Source organism: Myotis lucifugus, unplaced genomic scaffold, assembly GCF_000147115.1.
Source record: "Myotis lucifugus unplaced genomic scaffold, Myoluc2.0 scaffold_200, whole genome shotgun sequence".
NCBI lineage: Eukaryota > Metazoa > Chordata > Mammalia > Chiroptera > Vespertilionidae > Myotis > Myotis lucifugus.
In genome coordinates, this window is record NW_005871248.1 from 1,493,584 (window position 1) to 1,521,332 (window position 27,749).

Below are 27,749 nucleotides of genomic sequence, written 5' to 3' on the forward strand. Positions count from 1 at the left end.
TCCCCCATGTATATTCCTGATTTGTAAGATAAGCAAAAGCACTTGATCCCTTTCTTCTCCTTTGCTCTACATCACTGAGATGCTGAGTCCCAACAGCAGCTACCCATCCGTTAGTCACTTTATAGCTGTCTCAGTTATCAGATTGGTTATCAGAGAGAGAAAGAGAGACCAGATTCACATAACACTTATTAAGTATATTGTTTTATTATTAGTTATTGTTGTTAGTCTCTTACTGTGCCTAATTTATGTATTAAACTTTATCATAGGTAGGTATGTATAGGAAAAAACATAAAATATGTATAGTGTTTGGAACTATCCATGGTTTCAGGCACCCACTAAGGGTCTTGGAATATATACTCAATGGTTTAAGGGGGACTACATACTGCAGAAGACTGTTACAACGGTATACTGCAGTTTCTCCCTTTTTGGTCTTTGTGCTATTGTTTTCATACATCTTATTCCTGCATATGTTATAAATCTCACAATATGTTGTTATAATGGTTGCTTTAAACAGTAGGTTATCTTTTAAAGAGATTTTTAAAATAAGAAAAAATGTCATGTATTTACTCACATATTTACCTTTAGTAGTGTTCTTCCATTCCTTTGCATAGATCCAGATTTCCATGTTATCACTTTCCTCTTTAACATTTCCTGTAATGTAGGTGAGTGATAAGTTATTTCAGCTTTTGTGTGTCTGAAATGTATTTTGCTTTATTTCTGAAAAATATGTTTATTTGGCCTAGCATTATAAGTTGACAGATTTTTATTTTCAGCACTGCAAATGCTGCTCCACTATGTTCTGGCATGCAATGTTTCCAACAAGAAGTCTGCTAGCATTCCAACAAGAAGTCTTGTATCATTGTCACAAGGATATAAAATGTCATTGGCATTTTTTATATCAATAAAAGAATACCTTTATTTTTCTGGACATAATGTATCTTTTTTTTATATGTTTTATTGATTTTTTTACAGAGAGGAAGGGAGAGAGATAGAGAGTCAGAAACATCGATGAGAGAGAAACATCGATCAGCTGCCTCCTGCACATCTCCCACTGGGGATGTGCCCGCAACCCAGGTACGTGCCCTTGACCGGAATCGAACCCGGGACCTCTCAGTCCGCAGGCTGACGCTCCATCCACTGAGCCAAACCGGTTTCGGCAATGTATCTTTTTTTACTGGATACTTTTAATATTTTTCCTTTGTCACTGGTTTAATCTTTTCCCCTTATCACTGTTTTTACTATTGTCTTTTTATTACTGTTTTACTTTGGTGTTTATTCTTCATAAGTCTTTTTGTTGTGGTTGTTAATCTGAACCCGAGGATATTTTTATATTGACTTTTAGAAAGAGTGGAAGAGAGAGGGAAAGACAGTGAGAAACATCAATGTGAGAGAAACACATAGATTGGTTGCCTCCTGCATGAGCCCAGACCAGGGAGGAGCCTGCAACCAAGGTATGTGCCCTTGACTGGAATCAAACTCAGGACGCTTTCGTCTGCAGGCCAACGCTCTATCCATTGAGCCAAACAAGCTAGGGTTCTTCATAAGTCTTATGCTTAGACTTTGTTGAGCTTCTTGGATATCTGTCAGTTGTTATTTCTTCAAATAATGTTTTTATTTCTCCGTCTTTCTCCCCTCCTTTGGCAATTCCAAGTACATATAAGGCTGCTTGGGATTTCAGGAAGATGGCGGCATAGGTAAACACCGGAGCCTGCCGCCGTGGACAACCACTTCAAAAATACAACTAAAAGTCGGAGCGGACATCAACCAGAACCACGGGAAGGCTGGCTGAGGAGAGTCTCTTCAACTAGAAGCAAAAACAACAGCATTCCGACGCTCAGCGGAGGCGCAGTGTGGAAAATTTAAAGGTACGGCGGTGCGGTGGTGAGGGTGCGCGCGCAAAGCGGGCTGGCGGCTGAGGGCGCGATTGTTGTTTTCAATCAGGAGCGAGTCTCAGACTCTGGGCTACAGATCCGGGCGAGTCTCTAGGGACCCAGACTCAAACGGGAGAAGCGGGACTGTCTGGCTACGGCCCCTCCGAGGTTTGCAGCGATTGCTGGGACAGAGAGGCAGAGCCCCTGGGGACGGACTGAGAGCGGCCATAGCTGCTCCCTCCCCCCGCCCTGTTGAGCCCGCCCCGCCCAAACCCTGCGCACAGCCATTTGCCGATCGCCTCAGGCAAGGGCTGGACTAGCGCCTCCCCAGAGGACTGAAGTTTTCCCACAGCTGATTTCCACAGCCAGTCGGCCTGGTGGTCAAATCCCTCTAGTGTTAACTACAACAATTAAGGCTTGGCTAGAACAAGACTGCACACAGAGACCACAAGGGGGTGCACCAAGAAAGCATAAAAGATGCGGAGACAAAAAAACATGACAGAAATGGAGGATATGGAGCTAAGAATCGCAATTTTGAGGGCTTGCCATAAATTTGTGCAGAGCCTCACGAAAACTAATGAGACCCTCGATGCTACGATAAAGAAATTAGAAAGTAAGCATACACGGACTGAAATAAAGAATATTATACCCAATAGCAGACCAGAGAAGCACAAGAATCAAACCAAAGATTCGACAAAAAACACCCAATTGGAAAAGCAAAATGAAAAAAGAATCCGAAAGTGTGAAGATAGTGTAAGGAGCCTCTGGGACAGCTTTAAGCGGACTAATATCAGAGTCATTGGAGTGCCAGAAGATGAGAGACAGCAAGATATTGAAAACCTATTTCAAGAAATAATGGCAGAAAACTTCCCCCACCTGGAGAAAGAAATGGACTTACAGGTCCAAGAAGCGCAGAGAACCCCAAACAAAAGGAATCCAAAGAGGACCACACCAAGACACATCATCATTAAAATGCCAAGAGCAAAAGACAAAGAGAAAATCTTAAAAGCAGCAAGAGAAAGAGGCTCAATTACCTACAAGGGAATACCCATACGACTGTCAGCTGATTTCTCAACAGAAACTTTGCAGGCCAGAAGGGAATGGCAAGAAATATTCAAAGTGCTGAATACCAAGAACCTACAACCAAGATTACTTTATCCAGCAAAGCTACCATTCAGAATTGAAGGTCAGATAAAGAGCTTCACAGATAAGGAAAAACTAAAGGAGTTCATCACCGCCAAACCAGTATTATATGAAATGCTGAAAGGTATCCTTTAAGAAGAGGAAGAAGAAGAAAAAGGTAAAGATACAAATTATGAACAACAAATATGCATCTATCAACAAATGAATCTAAGAATCAAGTGAATAAATAACCTGATGTACAGAATGAACTGGTGACTATAATGAATCAGGAACATAGAAAGGGAATGGACTGACTATTCTTGGGGGAAAAGGGGTGTGGGAGATGCGGGAAGTGACTGGACAAAAATCATGCACCTATGGATGAACTCAGTGGGTGGGGAATGAGGGTGGAGGGTAGGGTGGGAGCTGGAAGGAGGGGAGTTATGGGGGGAAAAAAGAGGAACAAATGTAATAATCTGAACAATAAAGATTTAAAAAAAAAAAAAAGGCTGCTTGAAGTTTCCCACAATTCACTAATGCACTATTGATTATTTCTTAGATACCTGTATTCGTTTCCTAGGGCTGCCTGAACAAACTACCAAAGTTGTTGCTTAAAACAACAAAAATTTATTCTCTCACAGTTCAGGAGGCCAAAAATCCAAAATCAAGGTATTATTAGCATCATTGGTTCTCTCTGGGCACTCTGGGGAAGAAACGGCCCTGTGCCTCTCTCCCAGCTTCTGGAAGTTCCCTGCAATCTTTGGCATTTCTTGGCTTGTAAGTGCATCACCTCAATCTCTGCCTCCATCTTCACAGGGCCCTCCTCTCTTCTCGGGGTTTTCCTTATTTGTTTCCTTTCTCTTAGGGATTACTATGCTTCACTACCTGATGACCATTGTCTGAAAATTATTCTTTCACATATTTTGTTGTTGTTTTGTTTCCGTAGGAGAGTAAATACAGTCTCTGTTTTTTATCTTGTCCAGAGGCAGGAGTCTCCCACTAAACTGAAGGAGTACACAATGGTGTAAATACCCTTTCTATGAAATTTAGTATTTTTCATCCTGAAAACTACATGTATGTTTCACACAATACAATATCTCACATGGAAGTAAATCACTATAGAAAAAGCTATGGTGCCCAGCCGGCGTGGTTCAGTGGTTGAGCGTCAACCTATGAACCAGGAGGTCATGGTTCAATTCCTGGTCAGGACACATGCCCGGATTGCGGGCTCAGTCCCCAGTGGAGCATGTGCAGGAGGCAGCCGATCAACGATTCTCTCATCATTGATGTTTCTATCTCTCTCTTCCTCTCCCTTCCTCTCTGAAATCAACAAAAATGTATTAAAAGAAAGAAAAAGGGAAAAAGGAAGAAAAAGCCATGGTTGTTGATTATGATAAATAACTTAGACAGTTATAGACATACTTCTTTTGAAGAACTGAATGTTCAAATCATTGAGTTATACATATCAGAATTGTTGAAATGCACACCAACAACATTGTTCTAGGATAGATATCTTTACCCTATAGAATTCAATATTTGTAACTTTTCAGGCCCTTTAAAAGAGGAAAGAAACTGAGTGAAAATTGTTAAGTGTATTTTATCTTTAAACTCTTCCATTTTGGAAATTTTTCATTAGTGCTTTTGCTCAGTTTTTAAATTCTATCAAGTAGATAGAAATTTCTGCTATGGTAGCTACCTACAGCAAGACTTTTTGAAGCCTAGTAAATAACAGGAAATCCTCTATTAGGGAAGGCCCTAATCCCATTTCCTCTCAATCTCTGTGCTCACAAAGGGTCCACTTTAGTGACTTATGAGGAAGGAATGGTATATCATTCACTCACTTCTTATTTTTTTCAAAACATGTGTTTGGTGGTTTCCCCAATGAGAGAATGGATACTAAGTTTGAATGTTATAAATGTCCTGTAGTGGAGTCCAGTCTAGGGAGACACAGAGAAAAGTTTGGTATAAGAAAGCACTGAATGGCAAATCTCTCAGCATTTAATTCTAATGATGATGTAACTGAGCACCAATACAAGAGGCCTCACAACTCTACCCACACACAGCAAGCCTCCAAAATATCTGTCTCTGCAAGCCCAGACATTCTTTTAGCCTACAGCTGCTTTGGGTAGTGAGCTTGCTTGACTTGCCATGGCAAGGTCTGTGTATTATGAATAAAGTGGGGGGAAATATTTGAATGGGCCCAATTGTACACTATGCCATGTCCCACTAGTACTGGTCAGAGTAAAGAGAGTGACAGAGCCTGCAGTACAAACCATAGACTGTTTCTTCACTATGTTGGGAAAAGACTTTTAACTGGTACATATAGCCTCTCCCAATATTTGTACAATGGGTGCCAAAAATGGGAATAGTAACAATCTGAGTCACTCATATGTCAGGTGTTAGATATTTACTCCTTCCGGAAATAGATTTCTGACCAGAAATTAGTTCTAATTTCATAGTCTCAATCCTGTAGAAAGTTTCTCCTCAAACTTAAGATATTTCTATTTCCAGCAACAATTGTAGGTTAGTCAGGGAAGACAGTCTCTGACTTTTGGTTATTGTTTAGATGCTATTTATCTGTTGCTGAGCTACAAAGGGCATCTCCTGTTTCTTATTTTGTTCTCAAAGAAAAACTTCCCAGTGAAAAAGATTTTTCATGTCTGTCTGTAGCTTTGGGGAAATAGGCATTCTTAGACATTGCTGGTAGGAATGCAAAATAATACAACATCTATGAAGAAGAATCTGGCAATATCTAGCAAAATTATATATAGATTTTCCAGCAGTACCACTTTTAGGAATTTATTCCAAAATATACTCACAGAAATACTACAGTGAATTATGTAGTGGGTTACCCAGATGCCTTCTTTATGACACAGGCTATGGGAGATCCTATTCCTATGAGTTTGGCAGCCGATGGCTCTCAGCTGAGATCCTCTCTACAAATTGCCTTTTGCTGAGGAGAGCTACCTCCCAATCCACATCCGGTGACTGTTCTATTCAGGGGCATACAGTTCAAAGAACAACTCTGAAACCCCATCTAGCCCCAGAGCTCTCCATGGTATTAGCTGAGACCTTTGGTTCATCTCCATAGCAGTTCAACTCTTTCCAATGCCCAATGCTTCATCCTTCAAAGGTTTGATCCCAAAACTACTCACCAATAACTTCCTACACATAAATCTCTGCCCAGAATCTGTTTCCCAGGGAACCTAATTGATTGGTGCAAGAGTGGTCCAAAAAAGCAGACCCTAAAATGAGATTTTAGAGCTGGCTCATTAGCCAGCTGGCTGACAGTGAGGACCAGATCATGCTAGTAGGTGAAGCATTTGATAGTGCTCGACATGCTGTAGCAGTGCAATTGTTTAAAGTTTTACAAGTGGTAAACAGAGATAAGACACTGATGGACGGGAATGTATTGACAGTTGTGATACCTCAGGTTTTTATGGAAGCATTAATTATAAGCACAAAAGAATTAAATCACTGTTGCTGAGTGCCATTGATGGGCTGGAAAAATAAGACAATCAAAGCTAGGGATAATTATTACTTTAGAGAGAAATGCAAAACTCAAAACTCAGTGATCCTCCTTGGTAGCAAATGAAGAGGCTATCTCCTGTAGCCAGGGGACAGAAAAACCTGAGGACCATTCTCAGGGTTCAAGTAGGAGCAGCAGAGTTCCAGAGAAAGGTGAATTGTCATTTCTGCAAAGTCTAAGTCAGGGCTCTGGTGGGAAAGGATGTCATAGTCAGAGCCCTGTTTGGGTCTGGGGTTATCTGAGTTAATTTACTCAAAAATCATAAAACCTCTGATCATCCATCCCTCTGATACCCCGGGGCCTACAGAATGGTCTACCCCTCTCAGTTAAATGCTAGCCTTCCACTCACCACCTTTGCTTGGAGATAAAGCATCCCCTCTCCACCCTGCCCTGCCTCCCCCCAAGATTGAACCCCACTTCTCCTTCTGACTCACATCACCAATAACTAGGGTTAAGCCTCAGTAGAACCCAGAAGAAGTGCTAGAGCAGGTAAAGGAGAAAGGGGACTATGTGCTGAAGGAACTGGAGGATCTAGCCAATATGTAGTGGCAGGAGCTAGAAACGAATGCATAGGATTGGATCCTAAGCATAATGGATCAATAGAAATAGAACATCCACCTTGGACAACGGACAGTTTTTCAGAATGGGAGCACTCTCCCGGTCTACAGGATTTAGCACTTTGGCCAGAACCATGTTGAAAGGTAGAAAATTCAGTAGCCTACACTATGTCAAGTGGAAATACCAAAACTGCCTTGAAAAATGTTGCAAAAAGTGATCAAAAGACTCAGAGAAATAGTCAGGGCAGAGTGGATATACTGTATAACACCAGACACTCAGACCTATAAAATATGTTCCCTGTGAGAACCTAAAAGGACTTTTTCCCCAAAGTGATAAAGAATGAACTAGTGAGAAGAGCACCAGAATCATTAAGAAGCTCAGTGTTGACTATTCTCTATAGGCCAAACCTGAGAGTAGGAGAAGTCGTATTATAGAACTCGTCTTATTGATGGCAATGGGATAATGTTCCTACCTCAAGATCCTTAAGTAAATCATATCTGCAAAGTCCCTGTTGCCATGTAATCTACTTATAGGTCCCAGGGATTAGAATATGGGCATTTGATGGGGGGTTGGGGGAGGGCATAGGGGCATTATTTTGTCTGCCACAGATTCTGATTCAAACAAAATAACTATAAAAAGGTATTTTCACAGAATTGATAAATTTTGACCATAGATTGGTTATCGTATATAGGAATTGTTATGAATTTTCTAAGGTAAGATCATGGCATTGTAATTTTGTTTTTAGTGTAGGCCATCTGTTGGAGATGCTTATTTATAGGTAAAACTATACGCTATCTGGTATTTGCATTAAAATGTGTTTAAAAGAATAAGGGAAATAAATGAAACAAGATAGACAAAATACTAAAAATTGTTAAGTTGTTAAGTTACAATATGGTCACAAGGGATCAGAATACTTCTCTTCTACTACTGTGTATAATTGAAAATTTCTAGCCCTGACCTGGTAGCTCAGTTGGTTTGAGCGTCATCCCGATATGCCAAGGTTGTGGATTTGATCCCTGGTAAGTAGCTCTCTCTCTCTCTCTCTCTCTCTCTCTCTCTCTCTCAATATAAATTTTTTAAAAATAAAAAAATTTCTACAAAAAGGTTTTTTAAATCAAAGATAATATGGTTTACAAGAAAAGGAATGGAAAGGAAAAGGGATGTGTCTAGGGCTTCAATAAACAATTCTTGTCCATATATCTTTGCATACCAGTGTGAATGTACAGTGAGATAAATTCTTAGACACAGAATTGCATTTAAAATGTTGATAGTAATTGCTTTATATGTACACTAAGGTTGAACAATTAAGTGAACAGATGGCAGATGAGCCAGGTTTCTCACTATCAGAGATGAAAGTTGCAGGATAGAATGAACCATGTGGTGCTGGATTAAAGTAAGCTTTTTAAAACAACTGAAGAAATGTGTACTTGTTCTTTAAATGAAGCTGCAACACTGTGCAGGAACTCTACAGACACCCAGAACAGAATAACCTGTTTCAAAATTCAGGTTAGTTACCCTTGGTAAATTGGACAAAGAAGCAATAATACATGCAGCAAGTATATTACATTTTTCTTTTTAATCCACAAAGCATTTAGCACACTATGCTAAGCAAAACACCACAATTAGAAAAAGTAAAGAAGCTTCATTCTTTACTGATAATTCACTATTTTCATATAAACTTTCTACTTTTAAAACAGAAGATGACATTTTTAAAAACTCTTAGCCATGAAAGCAATAGGAATAATGAAATCCTAAAATATGCACTATATTTTGCTGAAGTACACTTCTGTAATAGTAAATGACAGGAAATGGGAACTATGCAAAAAAATCTAGAGAAATGAATGGAAATAATTGCTTGAAACTTCAAATTACATAGCTAGAAAGCAGAACCTTTAATAAGTAATCTCAAGTACATTTTGCATTAAAGAGATGAAGTCTTGAAGCAATTCCATCCCCCTTTTTCCCATCTCAGCTATAGCTTGCCAGTGATCTGAGATTCATACTGTCCTCATTCTCTAGGGAATAACATGAAAGTGACTGTTTGAAAATAAAATGAGGGATTGAAACACTATACTTCAGAAGACAGAATCAGTTACCTGACATTCAATACCAATCCTCACTGTGTTAAGAATGTCAGTGTTTCACATGCCCCGGAAAAGAGTTGTTTCAATACACGCTTCTATGACTTTACTCAGTTTGGTTACACCTCAGGGAGTTTAATTTCATGCAAAGCTTTCAGATAATGCTTTCCAGTGACAGGAGCAAGTCCACGTACCATAAGAGAGCACTTAGAAGTTCAGGGAAAATTAAAGCAGCCTGGGTTGCTAAAGCTTCATCAGAACTTTGGCCTTGCCCTGAAGTTAGCCTTCGAGAACTGAGAAAGTAGTGTCGGCAAATCCTGATATAAACATAATGGAATGAAAGATGATCTGGTTGGATTGGGGCTTATATTATAGCCATAAAGGGAAATGGCAATGAGAAGTGGATGTCAGAGATTTAACTAAACTGAACTGATTTCATGAAAGGCTTAAGAATCAGCCTGGCTGGGAAAAGAGAGGAAAAACACCTGCACTACTAGTCCACACATGAACAGCGCATTTATTTTCAAACAAAGAGCAGATAATGCTCAAGCTTTGGAAGGGGAGATCTATTTTTCAGAGAAAGTATGGACACCTGAAAGAAACACATGGGCCATTGTGTTTAGGAATGAAACATGTGATCTAGGGAAATGCCAGTTTATCCAAGTTTTGGCTGGGTTACTGCTTTGTTAAGAGAAGGGACATATTTTTGAAACAACTGTGATTAACTGAGGTTTAATGTACTTTCTTGTAATTGCCTATAATTTTAAAAGATTACATTGTAGCTTGTAAGCCTGGTTTAAAAAAAAAACAAATCAGGTGATGTTTTTTAAAAATACAACATCATATGTGTTTTATTGCCTCGAATTTATCCCCAAATACAGAGATAATGTATGTTTTGGTATTTGCTAAAAGTCGTTTTGTTGATTCAATTTGGCTTCTCTCTCCACCTTTGGTTTCTTAACATGGCTATACCACCATCAATTATTTAATATTTCTCAAAGTTTATGTAATCATGCTCATTGACTAAAAATTCATTCTGCACAAATGGAGTTTCAAGTACTATAAACTTTCACAATTTACCTTTAGTGCTCCATGTTCTCCTTAAAGGATAATATCTGAATGAGTTTTTCTTATACCATTCTAGAACTCATAGACACAAGAACTCTCTCACAAGTTAGCTCAAAGAATGAATATAAATTGTTAGAATTTCTTTTTCATTCTCATACTGTTTCTGAACAAGAGGGGCCTTCCTCTTAAACCCATTCTTCTTTGGCTGTGTGACCACAAAAGTTTGATAACCTAACTTCTGCACCCTTCTTTCCTCTATCTGCACTTCAGTTTGTTTCTGAATGAAGTACAAAGCTTAGTGCTCTTTCTGGAAATATCTGTGAGCTTTTCTCTTGAGTGATATTTTGGGTAGTTATTGACTTTTAAGTAACAATTAATTTACCTCAGCTCTTAGAAGATATTATTTCAGCCCAGCTGATGTGGCTCATTGTTAATGTTATTAAACTGGTATAAAACTTAATACAATATTGAATGTCAATTGTAATTGGAAAAAAATTTAAACAAGGAAATTCTACCATTTGCAGCAGCATGAATGAACCTTAAAGGCATTTTGCTAAGTGAAATGAGTCAGAGAAAGACCTATATGTGGAATTTAACCAAAAAAACTCATATAAAAAGAAATCAGACTTGTGGTTACCAGAGGCAAAGGGTGGGGAGAGAGAGAATTGGAGGAAAGTAATTAAAAGGGACAACCTTCCAGTAATAAGATCAGTAAGCACATATGTAATGTACAATATGATGGCTATAGCTAACACTGATGCAGGATACATAGGAAAATTGTTGAGAGTAAATCCTAAGACTTCTCATCACAAGGAAAAATGTTTGTCCTTTTTTTTCTTACCTTCTTTCTTTTCTTTTTATTGTTTCTATATGAGAAACTGTATGTTAGCTAAACCTAGGTTGGTAATTATTTTACAATATGTGTACATTAAGCCATCATGCTGGATGCCTTAAACTTATACTGTAATGCACATCAACTATTTCTCAATAAAACTGGAAAATGTTTCAAAAGTTTAAAATCTTACACAATGGAATTAAATTAAAAATTAATTAAAATACAATATTTTTAATATTCACAAATATTTGGAAATGAAATCAAATGAAAAATTCACAAGAGAAATTATAAAATATTTCTGCTGTGCCTGTGATGCCCCTCTGCTTCCTTTTGCAGTGTCAGAGAAGCCGTGGAGACAAAGGCTGATGAAGGTCTAATCTAAATTTAGTCTCTTTCATTCTCTTAACTTTTTATTTTGAAATAATTATAGATTCACAGAAAATTGCAAAGATAGTACAGAGAGGTCTCACATACCTTTCACTCAGTTTCTCTCAATAGTTACATCTTAGTAACTATATTTACTCAACACCAGGATATTGAATTGTCATTTTCTGTCCCATTTGATCGCATGTGTATATTCATGAAGCTACCAACACGATTAAAACACAACCATCAGCACAAAGATCTCTCTTATGCTAACCCTTTATAGTCACATCCTCCCCCCATTATCCCTAAACTCTGAGAACCCTAGTTTGTTCTCGATCACTACAATTTGGTCATTTTCAGAATATTTTATAAATAAAATTATATAGCATGTAGCCTCTTAAGATTAATGTTTTTCACTCAGCATAATATCCTTGAAATTCACCCAAGTAATTGTATGTATCAATACGTAGTCCATTCCTTTTCATTGCTAAGAAGTATTCCTTGATATGGATATACCACTGTTTACTTAACTAGTCACCTATTATAGGACATTTTGGTTATTTACAGTTAGGAACAATTACAAATAAAGCTGCTATGAACAATTATGTAAAGATTTTTGGGTGAACCTAAGTTTTCATTTCTCTGACATAAATACCAGGAGTATGACTGCTGGATTATATGTTTGATTTTTTTAAGAAATTTCCAATTGGTATTGGCACTATTTTTAAAATTTGAGCTGTTACCATAGGTGTGTTAGAAATAGTTCATGTGGTTTTAATTAGCATTTTCCTAATGGCTAGTGATGTTGAACATCTTTTCATGCATTTATTTGCCATCTGTATTAGCCTCTTCAGTGAAGAGGAGGTGTCAAAATCACCTTGGAAGAAGATTATGTGGGATGGGAGACACTTGCTGCCATTTTTAGAAAATATAGTACGATATAGGTCAGTGATGGCGAACCTATGACACGCGTGTCAGAGGTGATACGTGAACTCATTTTTTTGGTTGATTTTTCTTTGTTAAATGGCATTTAAATATATAAAATAAATATCAAAAATATAAATCTTTGTTTTACTATGGTTGCAAATATCAAAAAATTTCTATATGTGACACGGCACCTGAGTTAAGTTAGGGTTTTTCAAAATGCTGGCACACCGAGTTCAAAAGGTTCGCCATCACTGATATAGGTGGATCATGAACTAGGCAGGGTTTGGATAGGCAAGTAGCAAGAAAAGGCATTTGAATGTATACTGTTGTATACACTCTGTCATTGAGAAATGTTAGAGTGCAATATTTTTATTTAGTCAAAAATGTATAGCCAGAATAGAAGATATGGAGATATAAACAACAGACCATACCAAGTTCACATAGTAATGTTTCTAGAAAAGAACTTTTACTCATCTCTTTCTCCCAAAATGCCCTCCCTCTGGTAATTGCCCACATCTTTTTAACCTCTACTTGTGGTTTTCTTGTTTTTGTTTCTTTGTTTTGCAAAAGCATCAATGTTGTTGTTTTTTAAATAATTCTTTATTGTTGAAAGTATTATATATGTCCCTTTTTTTCCCCATTGACTCCCTTCAAGCCTCCCCCAGCCCTGCCCTAGGCCCTCACCACCCCATTGTCTTTGTCCATGGGCAATGCATATATGCATACAATTAACCTCCACTCTTTCTCCTCTTCTCTGCAGCCCTACACATCAATTTGTTTCTCTTCTTTTTTTTCATATATTTTTATTGATTTCAGAGAGGCAGGGAGAGGGAGAGAAAGATAGAAACATCAATGATGAGAGAGAATCATTGATCAGCTGCCTCCTGCACGCCCCCTACTGGGGATTGAGCCCACAACCCAGGCATGTGTCCTTGACTGGAATTGAACCCAGGACCCTTGTCCATAGGCTGATGCTCTATCCACTGAACCATACCAACTAGGGATATTTCTCTTCTTTATTATAAGAAACAAAGTGTTGCCCTGGCCGGGTGGCTCAGCTGATGGGAGCATCATCCTGTACACCAAAAGGTTGCAGGTTCAATTCCCGGTCAGGGCACATACCTAGGTTGTGGGTTTGATGTGGGTTTGATCCCTGGTAGGGACACATACGGGGTGCAGATTGATGTTTCTCTCTCACATCAAGATTTCTCTCTCTCCCTTCCTCTCTCTCTCTAAAAATCAATAAAAACATCCTCAGGTGAGGATTAATTTTTTTTTTTAAAGCAAAGTGTTACTTTCTTAACTTCTCCCAATCTCTTCCAAGGAAGAAAACAAAAAGATTATATTGTGACTATATTGTGACAGTTCAGCCTTTGAATGTTAGAGAAGAACATAAGTTCCATATGGTTTTCAAGGTAACCTGAGGAAAGAATAGAATTTTTACAAATGGAAAGTAATAAAAAGGATACCCTAATTTTTCATTGGATTTCAGTATATAGCAATGTATTTCTGTCTATATGTGCCCAATTAAGCACATTTATGGATTACCAACCTAATCCTCACACAATGGCTCTAAAGACAAAGTAACGTTAACATGAACAAACTAAGCACAACACCAAGCAACAAGAAAGCAACACAATCTCTTTTCAAATAATTGAAATTATCATTAACAATTATCTTTATTGTGCATTGAGATGTTCCTAGAAATAGAGATACATGTATATAATTTATAAATAAACAAATGTCAACAGTCAAAATAGTTTAGAGACACTGGGCTAAGGCATTGGTAGCACTGTTCTCTTCCCCTCTCCCACCCTGCACTGCCCCCTTTAGATTGCCCTTGTGAAGATCAGGCTGCTGATTTGAGCTCCTACCCAGATCTCTTGAGTTCCTAAATTTCTGTTCTTTCTTCCCCTAAGGTACAGATGCTTGGAGGAAATCTGGCTTTGGTACCAACTGAATGACTTGAGTCTGTTTTTTCTTTGCCACAATTCTGGGTAGATTTCTTGAGTTTGCATCTTACATTCTGGTCTCTCCTCTCAATCTGCAAAGCAAGGAGCAGAGATAATTTCCTAGGTTGAATATGCTCCATCATTTAGGCTTGATGCCTACCTGCCTGTCCTCTACCTGATACTTAGGAAAGAGGCTGGCAGTCTGTGTGGCTGGGAAAGAACTAAGAGCATGAGAGAGAATGCCAACACGTACAGTTCTAATGAGTCACTTATCTATATATATAAAACCCTAATATGCAAATAGACCGAATGTTGTAACAACCAAACAACTGAACTGAACCGATTGCTATGACATGCGCTGACCACCAGGGAGCACGTGCAGAACATGGCAGGCATCGGCCATGGCAGGATGGTAGAGCAGGTGAGCAGGGGCGCCAGACCAAGGTGGGGCACCAGTCGCTATCATCGGGGAGAGTCTGTAGTGGTTACTGAAAATTCTTTGCTTCCGCATGCCGCAGTCCCACCTGGCGCTCACACCCGCTGCCGGTGCCCAGCACCAGTCCCAATCACTCGGCGCCATCAGTGGGTGCAAGCAGCAGCTGTCGGCCCCAATTGCCCCTGAGGGCTTCTCCACCTCCCCCTGCTCCTGAGGGGCGATTGGGGCAGCAGCAGCCGCTGGCACCCGCTGCTGGCACCAGCCCCAATTGCTCCATGCTGTCAGTGGGTGTGAGCAGGGTCGGCGCCATCACTGTGTGGGAGCAGCAGCAGCAGGAGCAGGGCTTCCAGCAGACAGGGGACAGGGGGCTGCAGCAGGAGGTGCCGGGTGGGGGCGCGGAGGATGGGCCGAGACCTGCTCCTGTGCCCACCTCAGCCTCGAAGCCCACAGTTCCTTTCAAGGTGCACAAATCTGTGCACTGGGCCCCTAGTAATATAATAATTTGCTCTGATGATAAAATTCTTAAAATACAAAGTTAAGACTAACTTTATATGTATTTTTAAATAATCATAATGTATTACTCAATGGAAATACCAAGAACCTCTATAATGTACCAAGTGCCTTCCCAAGGGAAAGATACATTTACAGTGATACTTCTTGATTCCCATACTCTGTTGGTCTATGAGTTCCTTCAAGACAGGGATCACACCTATTCGTCTTTGTTTTCCCAGGTCTAGCATTGAAAATAATGATTAGCATTATTTTCAATACACATTGCTACTACTTTTTAAGTACTTACTATGTGCCAGGTTCTTGCTAAGCATGTTTCAAATATTATTCCATTTAATCCTTATAATAATCTTATTACCCCTCTTTATGGATGAAGAAACTAAGCCCAGAAGCACAGTAACTTCCCAAAGAATTCATTCCTAGTACATGGTTGAACTGTGATTTCAACTTAAGACTTCATAATTTTGAAACCCTAACTCCTAATAACTATGTTATAATGCCAAGGAGGAAAGATTTGGAGGGGTAGGAAGAGACCTATAAAAGCTTGCTGCTGCCTTGCCCTGGCCGGTGTAGCTCCGTTGGTTGGAGCATCCTCCTGTGAACTGGAAGGTTGTGGGCTCAATTTCCCAATCAGGACACAAACCCAGGATTCAATCCCTGTATGGGAGGAAACCAATTAATGTTTCTCTCTCATCTTGATGTTTCTCTCTGTGTGTGTGTGTGTGTCTCTCTCTCTCCCTACCTCTCTCTCTAAAATCAATTTTTTTTAAAAAAAACATATCCTCAGGTGAGGATTACAAAAAAAGTTTGCCACTGCCTTCCACGCCAGAAGTAAGGGCATGTTGCTACTTAGAAAATGTGACTTCCAGCCATGTTTCCAGCTAATTACAACTTCTTTGACATTAAAGACATTGGTCATGACATCCTCAGACATGGGAAATCTCTTTCTAACATATGTCACAGAAAAAAATACATTGTAGTGACACAGGTATAAAGTGAAAGGAAGAAAGAAATAGGAAACCTGAACTTTTGTAACTTTTCTTTAGGGAGTCTAGTTATTATTGCTGGCACATAAAATGATGCTCTTTGCAAATTCATATCTCTTAATTTGGCACATGGTAGTAATTTAAAGGAAAAAACTATGGATGGAAAGAAAAAATCACGGCTTACAACAGCACTCAGAACCAGAATGATGCAATTTTCAGTGCATGCCTCCTCAAGTTGAAGAATTCATTAGCACCTATATAGTACTTAGGTAATTTGAGACAACGCAAGTTGCAATATTTAACCATAAGTTTATTTTGCTTTGTAGTTCTATAACTTCATTTTAGAAGTTTAAGTATAGCAATTATTTCAACATTAAATATAGATTATAAAATACTCATTTCAAGTTCTTTTTCTTTTAAGTCTTGATCAACCATAAAATTTTCTAAGTGATAAATTTGCAAAGGTTTATTCTACTATTACGGTTAGTTTCAGCCATAAAATTGGAAAATATACCATATTGCGGTTTTCTATTAAATTCTAAATAAATTTTAATTTACATTGGTCTTTTAATGGTAAATAATGCGTAAGGTAACTTTCCAGCTCCTGTTCTCACTTCACTGGCAACAAGGATGGGCCCCATCAGCCTGATATGTAATCAGGGATGGCTATATAATCTAATGCCATCAATCTGATTCTCCTTCTTGGGGATTTGGAATTAAAACCCAATTCTAATTAGCTAAGTCTGCTTACTTAAGTTGAGTTGCTGCTGCAGGGAAGACTTTTTTCTCCCTCATACACACTAAGAAGCAAAAGTAACAAAGGTAAAAATTTATTATCTTACTGACAAATACTGTAATGGTCTTTCATTTCTGCATCTATCTGCAAGTCCATTTCATTTCTCTTTCTATGCATATCCAAAGGTCACCTAAAATACTCCAGGGCTTGAGATTTAGATAATGTTGCATAAACCATATTTCACATTCATTGTGACTTTGGAGGTTTCTATGAGATTTCTACAGATTTCTAAGTGAGGGGCCATGAGATAAAAGGATGGGGAACTGATGTTATTTTAGTCACCTCTGGCTCTGGCTTCTGTTTCCATAGGCAGTAGATTTTGTTGAAGGTTTGAGGGTTTATATCACAGCAATATAATCAGCACTGACAGCTGGGGATACCTTCAGTGACTCCTGAGAGATTTCCACTGGTCTTTACCCACAAAAGTCCTTCCACTTCAAACTTTCCTGCTGAATTATTTCTCTTTCTCTCTTTAAGAGGGAAACAGATTTTTTCCGGTGTCATACAGAACAGTTTTACCATCTTCTTTGATTCTGTCGCTTCTAATACTTATGCCTTCGGGGTTTTATATTCTCTCCTAAGCAACTCAAACAAGGACATCTTTTTTTGGTTGTATTCATTTGCTAGGGCTACTGTGACAAAGTATATAGATTAGGCAGCTTAAAAAACAGATATTTATCTTCTCATGGTTTGCAGGCTAGAAATCTGAAATCAAGACGTCAGCAGGGTTGGTTTCTTCTGAGAGCCCTGAGGGAAGAATCTGTTCCAGGCCTCTCTCCTTGGCTTGTAGATGGCTATCTTCACCCTGTGTGCTCCCTCTGTGTGTATCTGTACCCAAATTTCTTGGTCTTATAAAGACACCAGTCATATTGAATTAGGGCCCATCCTACTGACTTCATTTTAACCATATCTCTTAATACAATTACATTCTGAGGCCCTGGGAATTAGTATTTCAACATAAGAATTTCTGAGGTGGGGGACATAATTCAGCTCATAGCACTGCATTATGGCATTTGTCAGTAAGATAATAAATTTTTACCTTTGTTACTTTTGCTTCTTATGGTGAGAGAGAGAGAGAGAGAGAGAGAGAGAGAAAGAGAGAGAGAGAGAGAGAGAGAGAGAGAGAGAGAGAGAGAATGAATAATGAGGCTTTCTATTTCCTGGTTCTAATTCTTCATTTGGCCAGACTGAATCCCAATTTTTTTAAATACCTACATCCCTATATTCCTCTTAGGATACCATTATAGCCCCCAAATAAATCTCTGCCTTTCTTGGCTTATAGTAGCTCAAGTTAGTTTCATTTGTGACCAAAACTATTTTTTTAATGTTTCAAATACATTTAAAGAAAATGTGCATTCAGTTGTTAGGCTAAATGATCTACTACTGTCAATTACATCAAGTAGGTTGCTTATGTTAACTCTTCTACACTCGTATTGATCTCTTGTGTACTTATTCTAACAATTACTGAGAAAGGGGTGTCAAAATCTCCAGATACACCCTCCCTCCTTCCCTCTGAGATTTGACAGTCTGTTCCATGTTTCTATGTCTCTGGATCTATTTTGCTCATCAGTTTATTTTATTCATCAGATTCCACATATGAGTGAGATCATGTGATACTTGTCTTTCTCTGACTGGCTTATTTTGCTTTGCATAATACTCTCCAGGTCCCTCCAAGCTGTCTCAAAGGGTAAGAGATCCTTCTTTCTCCTATATTATCTTTTAGAGATTTTATGGTTTTTCATTTTACATTTAGGTCTATAATCTGTTTCAAGTTAATTTTTTTGAAGGGGTAAGCTCTGTGTCTAGAGTCGTATTTTTTTACATGTCCAGTTGTTCCAGCTCCATTTGTTGAAAAGAATATCTTTGTTCCACTGTATTGCCTTTTTTCCTTTGTCAAATATCACTTGACTATATTTATGTGAGTCTATTTCTGGGTTCTCTATTCCATTCCATTAATATGTTTATTCGTTTGCCAATACCTCACTGTCCTGATTACTATAGCTTTATAGTAAGTCTTGAGGTCCGGTAGTATCAGTCCTCCAACTTCATTATTCTTTAGTATTGTGTTGGGACTTCTTTACAACAGGATATAGTTACAGAGATATTGACAACCTAGCTCTAGAACTCATGTGTTTAATCATATTATTCTGCCTTAGAGATGAACTAGAGTTTGATTCTCAAATAGATATTATTATAGATTCTATTATTTAGCTATTTCTATTTGTTATTGTTAAGATATTTTTTAATGTTCTTTTTTTTTTAATGAGGAATATTTATTTATTTATTTATTTAATCCTTGCCTGAGAATATTTTCCATTGATTTTTAGGGAGAGTGGAACAGAGAGGGAAAGACAGAGAGAAACACTGATATAAGAGAAACACATCAATTGGTTGCCTCCTGGGAGGAGCCTACAACCAAGGTACGCGCCCCTGACCAGAATCAAACCCGGATCCTTTGGTCCACAGGCCAACGCTCTATCCACTGAGCCAAACCGACTAGGGCAAAGAGATATTTTTTAAGTTTCTTTCAACAGCCTACCTTATCTTTTCTATATTCACACCTTCTTTAAAAAAAGTTTCTCTCTACTGCTCACAAGCAATTTATTTTGTGTTAGTATTTCCCAAACATATTTGATCTCAGAACACTCTTTTTTATAGCATACTAGCATACTTCTCAACCCCCTACCTAATACTGTGTGAAGTTTTTTGTTTGTTTGGTTGGTTGGTTGGTTTTTTGCAGGACACAAGTTTGGAAAAATTAGAAGGGCCATTAATCACTCCACTGTTGTAGAATCAAATATCCTCCTTAGAATAGCAGCAGTGATTAAAACTTCCAATAATTATCAACCTGGTTTTGCTGTTTATTTTTCATGCTGTTTTATATGTATGTTATACAAATCTTAGTTAAAATAATTTTGGTGGCCCTACCTGGTTTGATTCAATGGATAGAGTGTGGGCCTGTGGACTGAAGGATCCTGGGTTCAATTCTGGTCAAGGGCACATGCCCCTGTTGCAAACTTGATGCCGTGTAGGGGGCGTGCAGGAGGCAGCAAACCAATGATTTTCTCTCATCATTGTTTCTCTCTCTCTCTCTCCCTCTCTGAAATCAATAAAATTATATTTTTTAAAAAATAAAAATAAATAAAAACAGATTGATGGTGGTTAGATTACATAGCCGTTCTGATTACATATCAGGCTGATGGGGCCCATCCTTGTTGACAAGTGATCTACTACTGTCAATTACATCAAGTAGATTGCTTGTGTTAACTCTTCTACACTCTTATTGATCTCCTCTGTACTTATTCTAACAATTACTGAAAAAGGGGTATCAAATCTCCAGATACATTTATGAAATATAATTATGAATTTGTTCTGTTCTCCTTTGAGTTCTGTCAACTTTTGCTTCACATATTTTTTATTTACATGATTAGATGCATAAATATGTAGTATTATTAGGTTTCCTTGGTAAGTTAATCCCTTTATCATTTTGAAATGACCTTTTTTGTCCTTAGTAATATTCTCTTATCTAATACCTATTTTGTCTGATAGTAATATAGCCACTCCAGATGTCTTTTGATTAGTGTTAGCATGGCATATCTTTTTGGCCCTTTTACTTTTAACCTATGTGGGTCTTTCTTTTTGAAGTATGCTATTGGAAGCAGCATAGAGTTGGGTTTTGCATTTTTATCCAACCTGACAATCGCCATGAGACCACTAAACTCTACCTGGGTTACCCCTCTCTTCACCATGGCCTGGAAACTCTCTAGGCAGTATGCTGAGGTAATCGCAGGGCTCGCCTTGTTTGTTTACTCTCTCCTAAAGAGATAACTGTTCATTGTTAACTGATGTACAATGTCTTGAAAACCAGTTTTATACATTTTGTCTTTTTTTTTTACAGGTGGTAAGATAAATCTGATTCCTACAGCTCTGTCTTGGCTGGAAGCAGAAATCTTAATGTTTCACTCTTAATGTTACAGTGCCTGCAACCTTCTTCAATGGAATATTCTTGGGTTACTAGAGTCAATTCTCTTGAAGAGCCGAAAGTGCCTGGAAGTTACAAATCCCTGGAATAGCCAGTTGCCAGTGACTGATTCAGGAATATGAAAGCCTAGTTCCTTTGCCTCCAAGTAGGATAAACTCTTTCTTTATAATTTGTGCTCTGGAGCTCCTTGGGATCAGGCTGATGCTGAACTCATACCCTTGCTTTTCATAGTCTCCTTTATGGGCCTGCCTTCCTGACTCAAAAACTGGTTTCACATTGGAGCAAATTTCTAATAAATCACTTGTACCTGAATCCGTATCTCAGTGTCAGCTTTTGGAGGACATACCTTAAAATTAGCTTATATTTTAAAATTGCTCTTCTGTAGAATGTCTCCTTGATTGGTCTATTTTGCTTTTGCTTTCACATTTTTTAATTGTTCATTTGCCCAAAAGAATAAAAGTATTGAGCTAAATAGATATTTAGAATATACTCAATTAAACTCCTTCATTTAGTAAATGAAGCAATTGAGGCTCCGGATGTTAAATAAATAAATACTCCATGTTTACACACCCTAAGAGTAACTGAGGAAGCTCAAAATGAAGTTTCCTGATTTGGACTTATTCAGGTAAAACATGCTCTTAATTTCATAGCGATCAGGTTTTACTAGCTGTTGGATAGTATGTTTCAAACCCTTACTTATGAATATTGGCAGGTATAAATGTGCACATGTTTTGCAGGTGCAAGTTTGTACTTGTAACAGTTTGATCACCTTCCTCATTTTATGATCTTTGAACATTAACCCTTGATGAGTGAATTTAACACTTGCATGTTAAAAAATATTTAAATTTAAATTTAATACCAAAAATCAATCATATTTCCTACTTTTCTTTTCCTTTTCCTTTTCTTTTTCTTTCCTCCCCTCCTCTTCCTCCTCTTCTTCCTCCTCCTCCTCCTCCTCCTCTCCCTCCTTCTCCTTCTCCTCCCTCTGCTCCTCATCCTCATTCTCCTCTCTCTCTAAAAAAAAATAATTTTCCCAGACACTGCCAAATGGCCCCTGTCGGCAGAATCATTTTTGGTTAATAACCACTGCATTAGGGTGATGAGAGTTTTGAGATTTTCTTGGAGAGAAATTCTCCAGTTTCCTGCTTTCTAAGTGATGAGTCTGAACCTGGTTACTAGCATTAAAAGCCAAACAGAGGAATGAATGTGGGCATCTCACCATTCAATATAGAGACCTTGACTTAATCTCTGTGGTAGGCAGAATAACAGTCTTTCAAAGATGTCCACCCTCTAATCTCAGGAACCTGTGAATATGTTATATTACATGGCAGAGGAGATGTAAGGTTGCAATAGGAATTAAGGTTGATGATCAGTTGACCTTAATATGAGGAGATTATCTTATTATACAGTTGGATTTACATATGGGAGAGGAAGGCAGCACAGTCAGAATGATACAGTGTGAGAAAGACTTGACTGGCCATTGCTGGCTTTGAAGATGGAAGAGGCCACAAGTCAAGAAATGCAGGCAGCCGTAACCGGTTTGGCTCAGTGGATAGAGCGTTGGCCTGCGGACTGAAGGGTCCCAGGTTCGATTCCGGTCAAGGGCATGTACCTTGGTTGTGGGCACATCCCCAGTGGGGGGTGTGCAGGAGGCAGCTGGTCGATGTTTCTCTCTCATCGATATTTCTTCTCTGTCCCTCTCCCTTCCTCTCTGTAAAAAAATCAATAAAATATATTTAAAAAAAAAAAGAAATGCAGGCAGCCTGTAGAAGCTGGAAAAGACAATAAAACAGATTCTCCCACAGAGCCTCCAGAATGAAACTCAACCCTGCTGCTACCCTGATTGTAGCCAGTAAAATCCATTTTGAACTTCCAACTTCCAGAACTGTAAGATAATAAATTTGTATTCTTTTAAACCACTAAGTCTGTAGTAATTTGTTAGAGCACCCATTGGAAACTAATAGGATCTCATTGTTTTCAGTGTGGTGCTTTACTATTCACCATCAGCTCTGCCTGGTATTTTCAAGTCCAAAACCAACCTGTGACAATCTCTCCCAGAATGAGTCAAGTCCTACCTATCTTCTGTCACCAATCCTCCCATTTAAAGCCTCGCTAATGCCCTGGCTGGTTCACTCAGTGGTTAGAGCGTAGCCCCGCAGACTGAAGAGTCCTGGTTCGATTCCCAGTTAAGGGCATGTATCCTGGCCCCCAGGTCGTGTGCAGGAGGCAACCGATTGATGTGTCTCTCTCACATCCATGTTTCTCTGTCATGTTTCTCTGTCTCCCCTCTCCCTCCCTTCCTCTCTCTCTAAAAAATCAATGGAAAAATATATACACCCAGAGGTGAGTATTAACCAAAAAAAATTTTTTAATAAATACATTTAAAAAATAAAGCCCCGCTAATTCCTCCAAACTCAAGTTTTCTAAGGTTCTATAGCAAAGACAGACTTGCTTTTACTATTGTAAGTAGACTTCCTCTTTCTCTATTCTGCTAAATTAGTCATCACTCTTCCTCATTCCTTCTTCCAAAATGTATGAACACCTCTTGTCTGCTATCTCTCTCAATGTTTTTGATCCTTTAGAGTTTATGCTGTCATGTTAGTTGGGCTTCAAGAACTAATGGAAATAAACACCCATGTTCAACCAGTTTTATTTTTAGCTAGCATTTTATTGGGCCCTTACTGTGTACTAAAATTTTCATTAAAGCCTCATGTGAATTAAATTACTTGACTCTTACAATAGCTCTAGGGATTAGCAACTATTACTTTCTTCCACATTTTAAAATAAAACCAATGCCTGACTCAGGTGACAAAGCTAATATGGAACAGAACTGGGATGGAGCCCAAATCTTCTTGACTCCCAAGACCATTCTTCTAACTAATTATGCAGTCTTGTTAATTTTCACGTTTCATTTTAGAGCAGGAGTCAGCAAACTATGGTCCATTGGTCATATACAGCCTGTCACCTCTTTTTGTTAAGTTTTATTGGAACACAGCTACACCCGTTCACTGACTATTATTCATTGACTGTTTTAGTGCTACCATGTTAGAGTTTAATAACTGAAAGAGAGACAATCTGGGCCACACACCTTAAAATATTTACTCCCTGATACTTATGGAAAAATTTGCTGGGCCCTGCTCTAAATAACCTTTATTACTGTTTTCAGGTCATAATGTCTGCGTACTTAAAGCTTTTATTTCTGAATCATATCAAAGGCATTCTTTTTATTGTTCCCTCAACATTTTGTTACCCTGCAGATAGCAATCTTTGGTCATGCTAAGAAAGGAAAGTCTCTAAAACCCATCTCTTTTGTGAAGGCTTTCCCATACTCAGCCATACTTGCTCCCTTTTCTGTGCTCCTACCTCAATTATTATAATTATAGTATTTAATGTAGTTTGATTCATATAATAGTTACTAGCTGTGATTCCCCTTGGATCTAGCAAGTCCTGGCACTGAGTAGATAATTAATAAGCATTTATTAAATACTTTCTAAGTGTCAGTGTTCTGGACACTGGAGATACAAAAGTAAAAATAGTAAATTTTTATTAATATGTATCGTATTTAATTAGGTACAAAAAAATAGAAAAGAAGCTGAGCATGGAGTCTGGGTCTATGGTCTCTGCCACAATTGCAGCATAATCACCATAAGTGCTTGGGTAACATCCAGACCTACTGAATCAGAAATTTGTGTTCTTAATCAGCACTTGATAGGTAAGCAGGAAAGTTTGAGAATCACTACATCAGTAGATAGAAAAGAAGTATTATGAGAGAGTAAGGACAAATCTCACATGATCTCCCTTACTATAAACCAATTTCTGTCAAAATGTGATCTTGTGTTGTTCACTTCTTCCTTCCAAAAGATTACTAGACATGCTTAACTGGGCACCTGAACATTCCTCCCACCTCTTACTAAACTAGTCTTTTTCACCACTGTAACCCTATACTTGACACAGTTTCTGGCACCTTGTAGATATCAGTACTTTGTGTTCAACTGTTGAATATTCAAAGTAAAACCTCTCCAAGTTGCCCTAGTATGTAGAAATAGGAATTTTTCAAACTGAAATGGTATGAGGATTGTTTAAGCACAAGGAAGATAACACACCCAGACAAATGTTTAGTTTTCCCTCCCTCTAAAAACCATTCCTTTTACCTCTCCGGGCCACTACTCTTGTGGGAATATCAACCTCCCCCTCAAGGCTCAACTAGACTGAACAGAGCCAAGTAGACCAGTGGAAAAGGTCAGGCATCATGGATTCTTCATTCTTGTAGATAATCTCTTTCTAGAGGCTTTAGTCTGCAGAGAGCCTGAAGTACATTTTTAAAAGGGATTACCTACCTCTGAGGATGATAGATACTCAAGTATCTACAATGAGAGGTTTATCACAATGGACTCTTGCTATACCTGACACAGATCTACTCCTCCCACTAGAACTCTGAATTATTTTGCTGGAGGCTACAACATTCTGAGCAGTTTGTTGGAAGTTGACGGCAGGTGGGGATAACTCACCCGGTACAGGCTTAGCAGAGCTGAGCCGCTGCAGCTTGTTGGGCGAGCCTTTGATGCAGACTGGTTGGACGGGTTCTGGATCTACAGAAGAACCGGTTTGACGGGCCTGTTATGCCAACATATTCTGGTTTGATTCCATGTTCCACAGACTGTAGAAACCTGCCCAGCCAGTTAAATGAAAGACATATTAGGTTATCCATTGCACATTGTATATAGCTTAGATGCAGCAGACTTCTTCCACACAGCAGTACTGTCTAGCAAACTCTAGCGTGGTCCAGAGAGGTGGTTTCCACTGGTTTACTGTTTAAGTTCATAGCTTCAGGGAAAGTCAGCAGTGAACCACCTTCTGCTTTTGACCAAGAGCAGAGGTTTTCCAAATAAACTGAAGGGTAAGTTAATAAATTGCTTTTATATTTCTCAATTTTCTCTGCAATTTTGGAAGCTTAAGTTAAATGATGTTTCAGAAGATATCTATTTTTTAACATAATACCTGCATTATACCTTTTATGTAAATTAGATATGGTTTTATAACACTTGCATATATGTTCACTGACTTATTTGGATAAAGATTATAATGCACTTTTGCTATACTTTTTTGTAAGTTGGATATGGTTATAGCCATTTTAAAAGCTGGGTTGAATAATTTTGCTAAATATATTTCATCTATTAGTAATTCATCTTAAGCCATCTACTTCTTTGATAATATACTATTATGTTTTATGGGCTGTTGCTATACAGTAACAATTTTAAGTGGTAAATCTAATTGTGGATGAAATAATAATTGCTTTTTTAAGGTGGAAAAAATGGTGGTGTCCTCTTGGTGATTGTAAGTACATTAAGAGGAACAATTCACAACAAGAATTGGGGATTGTAAAAAATAAAGATGTGGAATCTGGTAACTGATTAACCATTGGAGCTCAAAGCACTTACTGAGTTGAATAGAAAGGAATGAAGACAAGTTTTTGTCATGCCTTATTACATCTGAAAAATTTCTGGGGTTAAAGAAAATTTGGATCTTCCTTTTCTTTATATTTTAAAATAATTATTTTACATCTTTCATGGGTCCAATTAATTTATTTTAGTTTGTCTCATTTAAAATAAAGTTTACCAACCCCTTTCGATTTATTTTTGCATACCAAACTACCCCCTTAATATTAGATCAAATTCAATGTACAAATCTTCTGGCATTCAATTTAACATAACAGTTAACATATGAATTTATCTGGAAATTAAAATACCTTTTTAAGCAGATTTATACTGAATAGTCTCCTGTCAAGAGCTTTTGTAGACCATCTTAATATGACTTTCCCTTGAACTCAACAAGACATGTATTCTTTTCATTGTCCCTAGAATCCTCACTTTGTTTTTATGTTCAAACTCAAAGGCTATTAGGGTTTCTTTAGGATGTTAATAAATAATTTTTTAAGTGAGAATAAATATTCAGATGAGATTTCATTTGCAAGGAAATCCTTTGGATGCGTTTTAATCCTACCCTCCAAGTCAATTCTGCATAAAACTTCAGATAATTCAGTTAGACTCCTAAAAAGCCATGTAATGTTGAATCTTCAAAAGGAATGTGCTGATTCAGCAAACCAAAACAAAAAGTCTTTTTACCATAAACTGTATTCTGACAATTTGGGGAGAACAGAATAAAAATTTTAGTTGGTTGAATTTTTCTCTTTTCAGTTAGTTTTCAGGCAAGATATGGGTATATACCAATAGACTATACTTTTAGTATTTCTAGTGAATCTATTATATATGGTAATGTACATTTTTTAAAACCATGTAATGTTTAAATACAGGGCTTACTGTTTGAAAATAAACTTAATTTAGGATTACAATTTATTTATTATTGTTTTATGTTTATGGTTTTGAGGAGAACTACTTAGGAACTAGATATATCTTTTCATATCAAATCTATAGGTAATATTTAAAGCCCAACTCTACATTTTAGAGAGGGATTCTATAGTTTTCATTTAATAGGATTTTGTTTTAAATATATGAAAAAATAACTTTTATGTATTTTCCATAAATTGATTCCTTTAAAACATTGATACACTGTGATGTTTTGATTAAAATTAAGGCTATATACACTTATCAATCAAATTAGGAGTCTGTGTTTTTGTACATGTGTGTATTTGTGTTTTATACAGCCCTTCATTATGTCAGGGCCCAGGTCAAAAAGTGTTCTACTCACTTAAAAATCTTTTCATTCTTTAAGT

General features: G+C 37.9%; 1 long non-coding RNA gene across 3 annotated transcripts in view; it reads right to left on the reverse strand.

Annotated features, from left to right (window-relative positions):
- Positions 1-575: 575 nt before the first annotated feature.
- Positions 576-27,749, reverse strand: part of LOC102421404 — a 35,770-nt gene continuing 8,596 nt past the window's right edge. The window contains exons 2-3 of one of the 3 annotated variants that reach the window (XR_002831335.1): positions 25,528-25,686; positions 576-651 (exon numbers count right to left, since the gene is read on the reverse strand). This is a non-coding gene — a long non-coding RNA (uncharacterized LOC102421404). Of the gene's footprint in view, positions 652-14,160; positions 14,402-24,698; positions 24,756-25,527; positions 25,687-27,749 lie in introns of those variants that run through there. The other 2 variants (XR_330329.3, XR_002831334.1) reach the window with 2 other exon arrangements.